The sequence below is a fragment of the Tenrec ecaudatus genome, chromosome 1, assembly GCF_050624435.1.
Source record: "Tenrec ecaudatus isolate mTenEca1 chromosome 1, mTenEca1.hap1, whole genome shotgun sequence".
Lineage (NCBI taxonomy): Eukaryota > Metazoa > Chordata > Mammalia > Afrosoricida > Tenrecidae > Tenrec > Tenrec ecaudatus.
Genome location: NC_134530.1, coordinates 306,046,317 through 306,061,334, shown reverse-complemented (window position 1 = coordinate 306,061,334; position 15,018 = coordinate 306,046,317). Strand labels below are relative to the sequence as shown.

The 15,018-nt window shown below is 38.7% G+C and overlaps 1 non-coding gene across 1 annotated transcript; it reads left to right on the top strand.

Annotated features, from left to right (window-relative positions):
* The first annotated feature begins 628 nt into the window (after positions 1–628).
* TRNAT-CGU (transfer RNA threonine (anticodon CGU)) lies at positions 629–702 on the top strand. The gene has a single exon. It is a non-coding gene; the product is annotated as a tRNA-Thr (tRNA).
* Positions 703–15,018: the final 14,316 nt, after the last annotated feature.

The window sequence follows — 15,018 nt, the reverse complement described above, 5'->3', positions numbered from 1 at the left end:
TCTCTTTATGATGCTGTTGGTATTTGCCATCCGATGAGCTTTGACGGAAGGAAATCTCATATATATATATATATATCGAAGACAACATTGCCCTGGTTGTTAGTTTGCTTGAGCCCAATGTTAAACCTCCTATGTCTTTTGAGTACCTGTGTCTTAGAGATTCATCTTCCAGCACTATATCGGACAAGGTCTTGTTGTGATACCCAGGGTCTAATTTTCTTTCTTTTAAAAATCATTTTATTGGGGGCTCATACAACTCTTAGCACAATCCTAATGTTTACTTTTTGGAAACAAATCATCAAGCCTTCCTTTCTAATTGTTCTAGTCTAGAAGATACTGACTGACACCCATCATCCATAAGTGACCCTGTCGGTACTTGTTACATTAGTGATGTGACTTCCAACATCGTAAGAGCAATATGGAAACAACAGTAGGACAAGCTGAAACGTCTGCTGCAAAGAGGAAGGCAACCAGAACACACCAAACTCTAGTCACCTCATTGCATTCTAAAAAATCAATTACCTCAGCTAACAACAGAATGAAAAACTGCTTGATCCTGAGCATTGAAAAACTCACTTCTTCACTCATTTGAAATGAAATGAGACTGAGATCACGCCCAGCATGAGGTGGCTCTATGGCTTAGTTGGTTAAAGCGCCTGTCTCGTAAACAGGAGATCCTGGGTTCGACTCCCAGTAGGGCCTTCAGCTTTTCCCAGGAAGATTTTAAGTTGGCACGGATGTTCTTGTTGGTCACAGTGAACTTGGTTTGGTTGATAGATAGTCTTGCTATTGGAAAGAAGCAGATTCTTAGGTAAATGACCATTTAAAGGCAAATCACTGAAAAATAATAAGAGTTTGCCCAGTCACTGTTCATACAGGTTTCAGAGAACATTTTTGACCACCTAAATTTTATTAGTTAAAAGTATCCAGTTACGCGGATACGTGCATGGTCTCTGGAGTCTAACAATCTCCATCTCTATAGTTGATTTCATACATTCTGATCATTTAATGGATCATAAATCCACTATTAATTACAAAACAAAAACGGGTGTCTGCACGGGCATTGTGCCATTTTGAAGAGCATATGACTAAGGGCTAAGAAAAAGATGGGGCTTTCTTCTCCCATAATAATATCCTTTTGAAAAACTCACTGAGGCAGTTCTACCCTGTCCGAGACGGTGCTAGGAGTTGGTAGCAACTCAATGGCAGTGAGTAACGTGTGAAGAAAAAAAAAAAAAGACGAAGAATGCTCAAAGGCCCTCGTGACTCTTTTTAAAGACAGCAGGAGGAAACCTAACAATAATGATTCCCTGAAAGCTGAAGGTCCTAGGCATTCCAATACATCCAGAGCTAGACAAGGCTTCTGAAGAAAAGGGTCAGATTGGAGAAACCTGTCACATAATCTAAAGTGATTGAACTTCAGCCCTAGAGATTCATGGAATTTCTGTGCTTTTGTGTCACAACTGGTGCATTAACTCAACAATAACATGCAGTAACTGCTGGTCTTTTATTTACATAAACGTACCAGGCATTTGCATGTAAATCAAGGCAACAAGAAAATGACTGCTCTTAGGAAGTTGAAGTTTACATTTTGGTGGCTGTGATGCACAAAATAAAAAATGAATATTCAAAGTAAGTAAATGGGAAAAATAACGTAAAAAAGTATGGAATGTCTATAGGGCAGGGGCGGGGTAATCAGAAAGGATTGTCCTATCTCTTGGATAAAATCACTGGCAAAGGTTTTAAATTATTTTTTTACTTTTCAATGAGAAATAGTCACTATGACCACCATTTTTCTAATTCTCCAATGTGCAAGATTAAGTAATTAGAAAATCAGCCCCCAAATATGCCTAAATTACACGTCTGTTTATTTTCAGAGGGACCCTGTTAAACGAGGCTACACTGCTGGTCCTCAATCCTTAGATGCTCTTTCTGACAGCTAAGGGACCTGTGGCAAATTATTTGATCTCCGTGGGTCTCAATTTCCATAATTGTGAACGGAAAATTGGAATAGGAAACTTGGAGTTACACGCCAAGTAGTCACCCAAACCTACCAATAAAAGCCTGAAGTGCTGAAGTTAAATAAGTGATTTATACTAGCCAGTAAATAAAATCTATTTTTCCTGAATTAGGAGATGATAATGGGACATTCACATTTCAGCTATAATATTTCAAACATAGAATATCTTCCACTCATTGATTGATTGTACAGTAGTCATATATGATCTTTTGTTGTTGTTGCTGCTGCTGCTGCTATGTTTTATATAGGGGCTCAACCCTAGTTTGATTGGCAAAGAGGGGTCTAATGAGCTGCCCCAAAGGGAGTTCTTGGCCTAGTAATATATGATCTTGCTCGTTCTACAAACATATTATTTTCCCAATTTCTCTTCACTGACCACTATTCCCAGTCCCCCAGTGGTTCATCCCAAGGACAGCTAGTGATCTGCCCTCGGTTTGCAGACCTGCTGTAGATCACATTGGGACCACTGGACGATCACTTTATAAGAGGGAAACAGATCGAAGTTGTCAAGGACTTCATCTTTATTGGATCCACAATCAATGCTCATGGAAGCAGCAGTCAAGAAATCAAATGATGTATTGCATTGGGCAAATCTGCTGCACAAGACTGCTTTAAGTGAAAGAGAAAGGATGTCACTTTAAAGACTATGGTGCACCTGACTCAAGCCATGGTATTTTCAATAATCTCATATGCATATCACAGTTGGACAATGAATAAGAAAGACCAAAGAAGAAACCACGCATCATTTTGGTGAAGAATATTGAAAGTACGGTGAACTCCAGAACAAACAAATTTGTCTTTGAAGAAGTGCAACCAAAAAGCTCTTTAGAATGGAGGATGTTATCAGGAGAGACAGCATAATGACATAATGGCGGCAACACTGGCTCAAATTTAACAGATGTGAGGATGGTGTAGGACAGGGCCGTGCTTCATACTTTTGTACATAGTGGAATTGACTGAAAGGCACCTAACGTCAATAATACCAACAACAAACATCAACAACAGTATATTATGCCAGCAGTCCACTCCCAGCAGCAGCCAGTGACTGGCTGGAGGGGGTGGGAGATTCAAAAGTCGAAACTCTTTGACTGAAGAACAACTCTGCTATAAGATTTATGCTCTAGGACTCCTTATCACACGAGCGAGCCAGTCTAGACTACCTGAGAACACATTGTCGTGTGACTACTTTTCCTTCAGTGTGGATTACAACTCAATGTGAAGAATGCCAACATCCTCACAATTGGACCAATAGATGACATCATGATAATGGAGAAAAGGTTGAAGCAGTCAAGAAATCAAAAGATATATTGTATCAGGTAAATTTGCAACACCTCTTTAGAGTATTAAATAGCATGAATGTTACTTTGAGGACCAATGTGCGCCTGGCCCAAGCCATGGTATTCTCTATTGCATCACGTGCATGGAAAAGTTGGACGCTGACTAAGGAAGACAGTAGAAGAATCGATGCATTTGAACTGTAGTGTTGGAGAAACATATAGAAAGTACCATGGACTGCTAAAAGAACAAGCTGATCTGTATTGGAAGAAGCAAGACCAGAGGGCTCCTTCATCTTGCATACTTTGGACATATTGTCAGGAGAGACCAGTCCCTGGAGAAAGGCACCATATTTGGTAAACTGGTGGGTTGGCAAAGCAGAGGAAGACTCTCAAGGAGATGGATTGACACAGTGGCTACATCAGTGGGCTCAGTCATAGGAGCAGTTGTGGGCATGCTACAGGACTATGCAGTGTTTCCATCTGTTGTGCATAGAGTCGATAAGGGTCAGAGCCGACTCCATAATACAGAACAACAACAACAACTTTTCCTTTCCTGTTCTAAAGAAAACTCCCTTAAGAAATAAATCGTGTACTCCTGAATCCCGTTTGCACACTTCTCAGAATGTACAGATAGGCAACATGCTGATAAAAACCACTCAGCTATAAACACGCTGTTGTTGACAATGTGAGGTGCTATTGAATTGGCTCTGACTCATAGTGACAGCACCAGGAAACACTACCCTGTCCTGTGCCATCCTCACAATTATGTGTGAGCCCAGTGTTGCAGCCACTGGGTCAGTCCATGAGTTCATTCATGAAAACGGAAGTATTAGTCTTCAGAAGATGACGTGCGGGCTGAGCCACTAGCCTGAAGCAGAACCTGAAATCACAGAGCATTAATTCCAGGCTTTGAAACCTAATGCTGACTGCCTGGTTGGTTTTTGACAATTTCCCGCTCCCTTTCAATTCCATCCCTTTTATCATTGAAATGCCTGTAACCGTTATCGTATGTCTGTTCCACCATTGTGTTTTTTCCACCATTGTATTTTAAAGAGCAGATAATTTGTCACTTGAATTTCATTTATTCACAGATAGAGAATTGTATCCTAGAACGGATTATACTCAGAGCCCCCTTCATGCCTGATTTGGAGGATCTAAATAATAAGATTTGAGACTTTCAAGCTGATTAAATTTAGATGAGATTTTGGATATTGAGTTGAGGTAATGGGTTGCAATTTGGGGGAATGCTGAGATGAAGTGAATCTTCTTTTCAAGTGAGGCAGATATAGATCTTTGGTGGGCAGGGGGCAGTCTGTGACAAGTATAAGAATGCCATCCACCCCAAGATAACCATGTCCCAATACCCCAAAACTGTGAACACATTGCCTGACATGACAAAGGGGACTCTGTAAGGCTCGTGCGATGAAAAATCATTCTGATGTGTTGAGTAGGCTCAATATAATCACAAAGTCCTAAGAAGAAGAGACAGGAAGGCCAGAGAAAAAAGACAGACAACAAAAGCACAGGCCAGACTGATGCAGCCAAAGCTATAAGCCAAAGGACACAGGTGACCTCTAGAGGTTGGAAAAGGCAAAGATAACATTCCCCACCAGTCTCCAGGAAGAATGCCAACATCTTGACTTTGGTTTCACAGAATGGGTTCCATACGCTGACACCTTCAGACCCATGACAGCATATTTGTGTGTGTGTGTGCTTCAGTCAGTGAATTTATTCTTTCTCAGTCACTAAACTCGCTACAGTAGTAACAGACAACCAATCAGAATTTGGTGAGTCAGTGTATTGAAGAATGGTTTTTCCATGAAAGGAAACTCAGAAAGTTCCTGAATGACTATTTGGCAGAGAATTTAGCAATCGTAGATTTTACAAGGCCAGTTTATAATCCTGAATCTGCATTTCATGCTCTGAATTGTAGACTCTAAAACCTACAACCACTTTCCTTCTTAAGCGAGGGTTTGTGGAGGACTATAAAAGCACTTGCACCCTCTCCGGGGTCAAACTCGGGACCTTCATATCACGACACCAATGCTCTGGCTGCTGTGCAAAGCTTTCAGTTGGAAAGATTTTTTTAAGTCATTTTATTGGGGACTTGTACAACTCTAATCACAGCCACACATAGATCCATTGTGTCAAGCACTTTTGTACATTTGTTTCCCTCATCATTCTCAAAACATTTGCTTTCTACTTGAGCCCTTGGTATCAGCTCCTCATTTCCCCCCTCCCTCTCCAGCCCCCCACCCCATGAACTCTTGATAATTTATAAATTATTATTATTTTGGCATATCTTACACCATCTGACGTCTCCCTTCACTCACTTCTCAGCTGTCCATCCCCCAGGGAGGAGGTTATATGTAGATCCTTATAATCTGTTCCTCCTTTCCACCCCACCTTCCCTCCACCCTCCCGGTATCACCACTCTCACCACTGGTCCTGAAGGGATCATCTGTCCTGGATTTCCTGTGTTTCCAGTTCCTATCTGTACCAGTGTACATCCTCTGGTCCAGTCGGATTTGTAAGGTAGAATTGGTATCATGATAGTGGGGGGGAGGAAGCATTCAAAAACTAAAGGAAAATTATGTTTCATCATTGCTATACTGTACCCTGGAAAGATTTTTAAGTTTCAGTGAAACTTCTGAAACATTAGGTTTTTATATACCACACACTTCCCTGTCCCAAAGGAATTAGTACTACACCATACAAAAGCTTATTGCTGCTCTAAGTTTGTCCTGATAAGTTTGATCAAAATCATTTCAGGAATTTTAATCCTTGAGTAAATAAATATACCATAGAATGAACCTTTCCATTTTACTTTAAGCATCACTTACTTATCATCTCTTTCTGGGCCTCATATACCCCATCAGGAAAATGGAGATCATAGTAAAAACATGTATCTTTAAAAAAATTTTTTTTAAACATGTATCTTTTGAGGTATTTTAGAAGACTAAATGACAGTAAATGTAATGACAGTACCTGACACGGAGTAAATCCTCAATATATTTTAATTGTTATTCACCCGTGTTTTGGACAAATGAAAAATTCAAACCAAACTCACTGCCATCAAGTCGATGATGACTCATGGCAGCCCTGTAGGTCAGGGTAGAACTGCCCCTGAACTGTTCTAAGACCGTGACTCTTTATGCAAGAAGGAAGCCCTGGCTTTCTCCCTTTCAACAACTACCATGGATAAAACAAACCAAAAGAATATATTCCAGTATCTTTGTAAATATTAAAACTAAAGTAGAGTAGTACCTGTGATGGTGTGGCAGAGGGGTCTAAGGTGCTAGGTTAAGGCTCTAGTCTCTCTGTGGTCATGGGTTCAAATCCTATTGTTGCCAGACTTATTTGCAAATTGAATCCACTAATATAATTTTAAAACCTTGGTTGGAGTAGCTTCCTGACCCTAGGTAACCTTAGTGTGAAATTTTACTATTGTCTGTTCTCTTTGTTCTTTATATTTAAGAACAGCCCAGGTGGCTCTGTATGCTAAGTGTTTGAACCCTAACCTCAAGTTGGCACACTCAAACCCCCAAGCAGGGCTGTCTGCTCCTGTTAAAATTTACAAAGCCCCTGTGATCCTCTGTCAGGTCACTGTGAGTTGGAACCCACTGGATCACAATGGGGGTGAGTGGAATAAAATAATTTCATGACTTAAGTTTTATGTTTATATTGAAATAAATACAACCTGCACATATCTCTGAACTTCTGAGTATCTGATTAGAGTTGGCATTATTACTTTTTTTGAAAGAAGCAAAGGTAATTTTATTTTGTATATGTAAAGAGACTTTTTATTTTATAATTTAGTAATATGGTTGTAAACTAACAAGTATGGACTTACAAAGTAATATATAGAGAGCATCATTATATAAATTAATATGAGATGATTTCTAACAAATGTTTCTTTTTTTCTTAATTTTTTCTCTTTTTTTCAAATGTTTCTTAATAAAAAATAATGATTTTTAAAATTATCTGCTGATTTTTCTTGGACTAATTAATTGGTTCTGGTGCTGAAGTTGTCCCAAGAGTTTCTTGCCTCATTACAGCATAAATGAGGAATCAAACCTTGGAGCGTGCCCATTTCCTGACGGTAAGCTGCTCTGGACCCTGGGGCCTGGAGTGAGAACATTTCATCTAAATGGAGGACAGACCCGGTTCTAACCCAAGCATGCTTAAGTCCTCAGTAGGGTCTTAGGTTTTGTCTTTTCATGGAAAATGAATCTTCTCTTATTTTCCCCACACTAGCACAAAAATACAAAATAAAAACCCCACTGTCATCAAGCCTCATCTTTCTGCCACAGAACTGGCGGGTTTACACTTCCCATTCATCTAAATTATCTGCAGCTTTTATTGTTCTCCAAATTATGATTCCATTAATCAAAAGCAGTTGTGGTTCCAGAATTCCCGCTCATAAAGGAAAAATTATATATATATATATATCCTAAATAACATTTCATGTGAGTTTTTGTCTAAAATTACACCAGTTCTTTTAATCTAATAGATATTTATTGTATTTCTGAAATATGTGATGAATACAGATTTTGGAAACATACATGGCTGTAGCTAATGAAATGTTACTTATATTTATCCTCCCAGCCAACAAAACTTGTGTTAGCAATCAATTCCAAACCCACACGAGTAACAACACAAAATGAAATATGAACACATCTCATCTTTTTAAAATTTACAATGAAGAAGACTGAAAATGGCCCATATGTCCATTAATTGAGGGCTGATTGAATAATCTACAGTACATACTTACATCTTTGTTATGAATTGAATTGGGTTAAAAAAAGATATGGTAAAACCCTAATCCACACTATCTGTGAATGTGATGCATCAATTAAAAATCAGTGACAATTGTCTTAAACACCACAAGACACGGACAAAACCAGAGAACCTTATGCTTAGCAAATGTAGTCAATCTTACAAAGATAAGTACTTAATAACACCATTAACATGAGGGAAAGCAAAGAAAAAGGAATGTGGTTTATACACCAAAAGACAAGACTTGATGACTACCAGGAGACCAGGGACAGGGAGTGGGAGGGCGCAGGGAGGGGGATAAAGAGAACCACGTGTCTGTAGAGTGTAATGGGTTTTTATTGATTCCATTTCTTGAGATGGGCTGTGTAAATATAAATAGTATGCTTCTTTTTTAAAAAAATCCCTCCAAATCTCTTATACTTCAGACCTAAATATTTGTCTGAGTGATTAAAAAATTTTTTTTAATTTTTTTTAGTGGACTTGGAGTCTTTAGTGACAAACAAGTTGATTTCAAACACATGAAGGAAAAAAAGAAAGAACTGATTTGTTGTCAGTGAGTTTAGGGTTTGATCAGTTAACATGACATCATGCCTGATTATGGGGGCATCCCACTTGAGTGGTCTCTTTATAAAAGAGAGAGACAGAGTCATAGACAGAAAGGTGGCCATGGAGTCATGCTGCAGTTGTAATGTAAGGGATGTCTGGGACTGCCAGAATCTGGTAAAGGCAAGAAGGATGGTCCTCTAGGGCAGCGGTTCTCAACCTGTGGGTCGCAACCTCCTTGGGGGTCAAACAACCCTTTCACAGGGGTTGCATAAGACCATCGGAAAACACATATTTCTGATGGTCTTAGGAACCAAGACACTGCTCCTCTATCCATCTCCAGGTGGGTCCTCCCACATGCTGATACGCCCAGCTAAGAGTACCCAGCATGAGGACGGTTATCCATGCTTCACCATGCTTCAAGACAAAATTTTATTTATTCGTAATTAGAAATAAATGTCATAATATATAATTACATATTGTTTTGTGATTAATTACTATGCTTTAATGATGTTCAATTTGTAACAATGAAAATATATCCCACATATCAGATATTTACATGATGTTTCATAACAGTAGCAAAATTACAGTTATGAAGCAGCAACGAAAATAATTTGGTGGTTGGGGGTCTCCACAACATGAGGAACTGTATGAAAGGGCCGCGGCATTAGGAAGGTTGAGAACCACTGCCCTAGAAGCTCTATGGAAAGCATGGTCCTCTTGATCACAAAAGAGCCCTGGTGAGCAGAGTTGAATCCAACAGCCAGGCCAGCGGAGATAGATGAGGCAGTCTACTCTCATAACATTAAGCACACTGCAATTGAGTGGACTCTGACGCCTGGTGATCCTAGCCGGCAGATTCTGTCATTGCTGGTAGCCTTCTTGACTTTGTTATGTGTTTGTCTGTTGATCGGTCTACAACACCCAGGATAGGTGAGTCTATAGAGACAACTGGAATAAGGGTGCCTGGAGGTAGGAGGGGAAGAGGGGAGAGGGAAAGGGAAGCTGCAGCCCCAGAATTCAAGAAAGGAGAAAGTGTTTTGAAACTGATTTTGGTAGCCATTTTGTAACACTGCTTGATATGACTGAACTATGGAATGGTGTGATATTTGGATTAGCTCCTACTAAAATGTTTGGTTTTTTTGGGGGGGGGGGGATAAAAGAACTGCCCCACAGAGTTTCAATCACCATGATTCATTTATCGGTTTGAGGCTTGCCCTCTGGCTGTGAGGCTGAAACTATGCCACCAGCATCTTAAACACCAGCAGGGTCATCCATGGTGGATAGGGTTCCTAAGAGCTTCCAGACTCAGAGAAAGTAGGAAGGGGGCCTAACGATATATTTTAGGGGGAGAAATCCAAAGAATATGTCATAAATAGCCGCAGAACATTGTTGGATAGAGTGCTGGAAGCTGACCCCCTCACGTTGGGAGAGACTCAAACTGTGACTGGGGAAGCATTATCTCCCCGAAGTCAAGTCCACCTTAATGGTGTGGATGAGTGAAGCTTCCAGGACCTTGATTTACAGGTTTGCATGACTCAAAATGATAAGATATCGCTGTAAACATCCAGTTTCAGACTGTTTGAATCTCTATTTATAGCACCCAACTCACTACCTTTTGATTGATTATGAAGTTCTCTCGTGTGGATTTCAGAGGCTGTAAATCCTTAGGAGAACAAGCACTATCATATTTCCCTTGAAAAGTGGTTGGAAGACTTGAATAGCGACCTTGTGGTTAGCAGTCAAACACATTACTCGCTATGCCATCAGGACTCCTTATTTATTGTATAAATAGCTCTTATTTCTGGCCCGTTTTTAAGTTAACAAATTGGAAGTTGCTGCTATTCAGTTCCTAATAAAGATGAAGTGATATTTGGGGGAAATTCATGTAATTTTCACTGCTGGAATACACTTTTGGATTAAAGGACACCATATGAAGTATAACTTGACCCAAATACTTAGTACCACACATAATACTTTAAATAAAGCCAGTATGCACTCCCTCTATCTCAAGTTAGCTAAGACTACATTAAAATGTCATGATTTTTTTTTTATAGAGAAGCAGAGTGGAGAGTGGTATATGACATGTGTTCTGTATCACAAAAACTAGAGTTGATAGGGGAAAACTGGCACCATTTTTAGAATCAGCAGATTAAATATGCCCAGAAACAAGTCAACATTTGAGGCACCAAAATGTGTGTTGGCCAGTGTAATTGGAGCATGGAATATAAAAAGTATGAACCTAGGAAAATTGGAAGTCACCAAAAATGAAATGGAACACATCAAGATTGAAAACCTAAGAGAGTTGCAATTGACTGGTATTGGCCTTTTAGAATCAGATGATCATATGGAGGGAATGTCAAATCAAAAAGAAGTAGTGTCATTTTCATCGTCAAAAAATATTTCAAAATCTATCCTGAGGTACAATATGGTCAGTGGTGGGTTAATACACATCTGCTTACAAGCAAGAACAGTGAATACAACTATTATTAAGTTTTATGCCTCAAACATTAATGCTAAAGATGAAAAAGTTGAAGTTATTACCGACGTCTGTGGTCTGAAATTGATCAACTATACAATCAAGATATATTGCTACTTGGTGGTTGAAATGTGAAAGAACTGGAAGCAAGAAGGACTGGCAGCTAGGAAATAAGGATATTGGTGATAAAAACAACTCCTGAGATTGCACGACGGATGTTTTTCAAGAGAAACCACTTATTCATGACAAATATCCTTTTCCAGCAGCATAAACAGCAACAATACGCATGGACTGGATGTAATACTTATGAATCAAAGTGACTACATCAGTGGGAAGAGATGATGAAGAAGCTCAATATCATCACCAAAACAAGGCAAGGGATGATTGCAGAATCAATTGCTCTGATGTAAATTCAAGTTAAATCTATAGAAAGGTAAAACCAGTTCATGAGAACCCAATATGGCCTTGAGTATATCCCATGTGAATTTTTTTTTTTCAAGCACGAGAAGCTCTTTATTGGACTTAGGTTTCTTGTTGGATTTGCTGTGTCGATTAATTTCATTGTTTGATGGAAATCCTAGACATCTTTGTGTTGATACATAAGTCATCACTACAAAGACCCCTGGGTGGGTAGACATTAAGAAATTATTAGAAGCAGCAGGAGTTTGGAGCTGTAAAGTTTAAATTCTGGGTTTTTAAATAATATCGAATCTTTATCTATATAAATTTATTCATCGATTTTAAATTAAAAACAAGCAAATAAATAAATAGCTTTTTGTTTACAAAAATAAATAAAATGAGTGTGACTCTCTTCAGATTTCTCCTTTGTTTTCTGGATAAAGTCATTTAAGCTCCTACACAGCCGAACTCTTCAACCTCCTGCCGAAATCATGGAAAGCCGGCTTTCCACTGCTGATCATTGACACACGCACACACACTGGTTCGTACACATTGTAGCATCAACATTACTAGTTGGGACAACTGCATTTTCTGCGTAGGGAGATAACTGCTGCTGTAGACTTGTGGAGTAGAGACCCAGGTCCCGAGCACCCTGGGGAAGCAGATGCATATTATCCATGGTGTGCATGGAATATGGAGGTTACTGTAGCCTGCTAGCGATCTGATTTTCTTTCTTTCTTACAATTGTACTGAAATATAGTTCACATACCTTACAATTTTCTCATTTAAAATGATTCTGTGCAGATGTGTACACCCTCTACCACATTCAATTGTAGAGCATTTGCATCGACTCAAAAAGAAGCCCTCTCTTCTTTTTTATTTTGAAATCATTTTATTGGGAGCTGATGCAACTCTTATCACAATCCATACATCCATCCATTGTGTCAAACACATTTGTACATTCATTGCCACCATCATTCTCAAAACATTTGCTTTCCACCCATGTAAATTTAGAGACCGTCTCAAAACAGATTTGACACATTGAATACTAATGTCAGAAAGACAGAGGATGACTTCAAGGACATTACATTTGAAGAAAGCAAATATCATTTGAAAGGCTGGATAGAGAGCTCCCATGTAATTCTGGCCTCAAATCCAAGAACAGTTAGTTTTGTTTTGTTCTTAATAGTTTTGTTGATGCTTTGTCCAAATATCGTACAATTCAAAGTTCAACCATATCAAGAAGACTTGTACAATCTTTACCACAATCAGTTTAGAACATTTGCTTTTCTCCCATATTCGTTATTTTTCATGTAATTTTTTCCAGTTTTCCAAAAAAATACACAAAACCAATTTAGCCCAAATATACACCACAATTCAACAATTTTACATGTATAATTTAGTGCCACTGATTATACCTTTTGTATTATACAACAATTATTGTTATTCCTCTCCAAATTGTTCCACCACCATTAACATGAACTCAATGTCCCCTAAGCGCAAACTCTTCCTCCTTCACCGATGATAACCATAGGTCAAGCTTTCTTTCTTTCCTTCTTTCATAGTAGTTTTCTTCATATAATATTCACATATCATGCACTTATGTATGCTAAAATACTCCTAAAAAGAGTTGTATATGAGCCCCTAATAAAACACTTTCTTTTAAAAAAGAGTTGTATATACACAATCACAATCAGCTCTAATGCTCCTCCCTCCCCAACTTACCACGTCCCTCCCCCACTTCCTGATAAACCATTGCATCAGTTATTGTCTCTACACATCCACTCCTAATTTGGAGACCTAAAAGAAACAATTTTTAAAAGAGAGATAAAGAATAAAACAGTAATAATATAAAACTAAAGGGCACGAAAGAAAACCCACTAACAATACTTTAAAAGCCAGAGAAGAAATTTCTGTCTTAGAATAATTGAGAGATACTTGCGCTTGGAGCAAATTCAGGTTGGGTCAAGAGAGGTCATCCTTGATATGATTGAATTATTGAACTATTCAATTGTATAATATATAAATTATGTGCCAATAAAACTGTTGAAGAAAAAAAGAGAGCGATCAACTGACCAAGTATCTTATTATTCCATGGTTCAATTCACCATAATCACGTTTACAATAATCTTTGTCTGATAGTAAGACTGTTTGAGTCCCTCACCTGTTTCTAGAGGCATCAGCCAGAGGCAAGATCTGACCAGACATTTGGCAGATGAATATTGGGATCCCACTGTCCTTCATAGTCTTCTACAAATTGAGTGTTCACAATTTAAGCTCTGTTACGTTTCCTTCATCATATTTGGATTTTGTTATTTTCATCTTTGCATCACACAGGCTGGCATATTTTTTAGATGTGGAATTAGTTGACTCCTCACTTAGATGGCTGTTTGTTTGAATGCAAACCTTTAAAACCCCAGACACCATTCCAATTGATAACTGGGCACCGTCTACTTTTTTAACCACACTTGATGTGCACCCGTATCTCCAGTGATCTCTTCATGAATCAAATAAGGAGCAGGCCATGTTATAAAAACTAATTGTGTACACCAAAGGCAGTCAAGAATTTAGATAGATTCAATAACAAAATCTTGATTAACCATATATAGCTATTCCCAGAGATATTCTCAGATGTGAGTCGAAATAAAAAAATCTCAACTTTCTCTCTCTGCTTTCACTTTCCTGTTGACAAGCCACGTGGAGCCATGCAGAGACCTGTGGGAGCCCGGGAGATGTTTCCACTGCCACTGGATCCACAAGACTTTGCACCCACTGACCTGTGATCTTCCTGCATTTTGCATCATTGCATGTGCTGCATGAATCTGAAGAAGGATTTATGGACTAGTATTTGACATATAGGCAACTATCATACTTAAGGACTTGATCTGGACTGGGCTGGCATGTTTTCTTAGTACACATCACTCTTGATATAAAGCTTTTTCTTATTCATAAATTAAAAAAGAACGAATGGTTTTCAGATTAGGACTAGAATTACATGGGATCCCAGAAGAACAGTTAGTTCTTGTAACATGGCCCTGCTTGGTACTCGCCTTCATGAAGATATCACTGAAGATAAGCATGCTACAGCAAAGTGTGGTGAAGAATGAAGACGGTGCCCACCTAAGTGAGGTGTTACTAAGTCTACATTGAAGAAGCACACCAGCTTGTGTGGGCGAAGGAGGAAGAGTTTTTGCTTAGGGAGCATGGAGTCCATTTTAATGATGGTGGAACAGTGTGGAGAGGGATGTCAATAATGGTCCCACAACATGAAGAGTATAATCAGTGGCACTGAATTACCTATGTAGAAGTTGTTGCATTGGAGAATGTTACATTGTGTTTATTTTTGCCACAATCGAAAAAAAATAATTACAGGAATAAAGTGAGTATAGGAAGAAGAAAATGTTCTAAAATTGATTGTGTTAATGATTATGCAACTCTTCTCGATATGTTATACACATATTATGCAATGTAATATATTATAGTTCAATCATAATTGAACTATTGCATTGTATAATATGTGT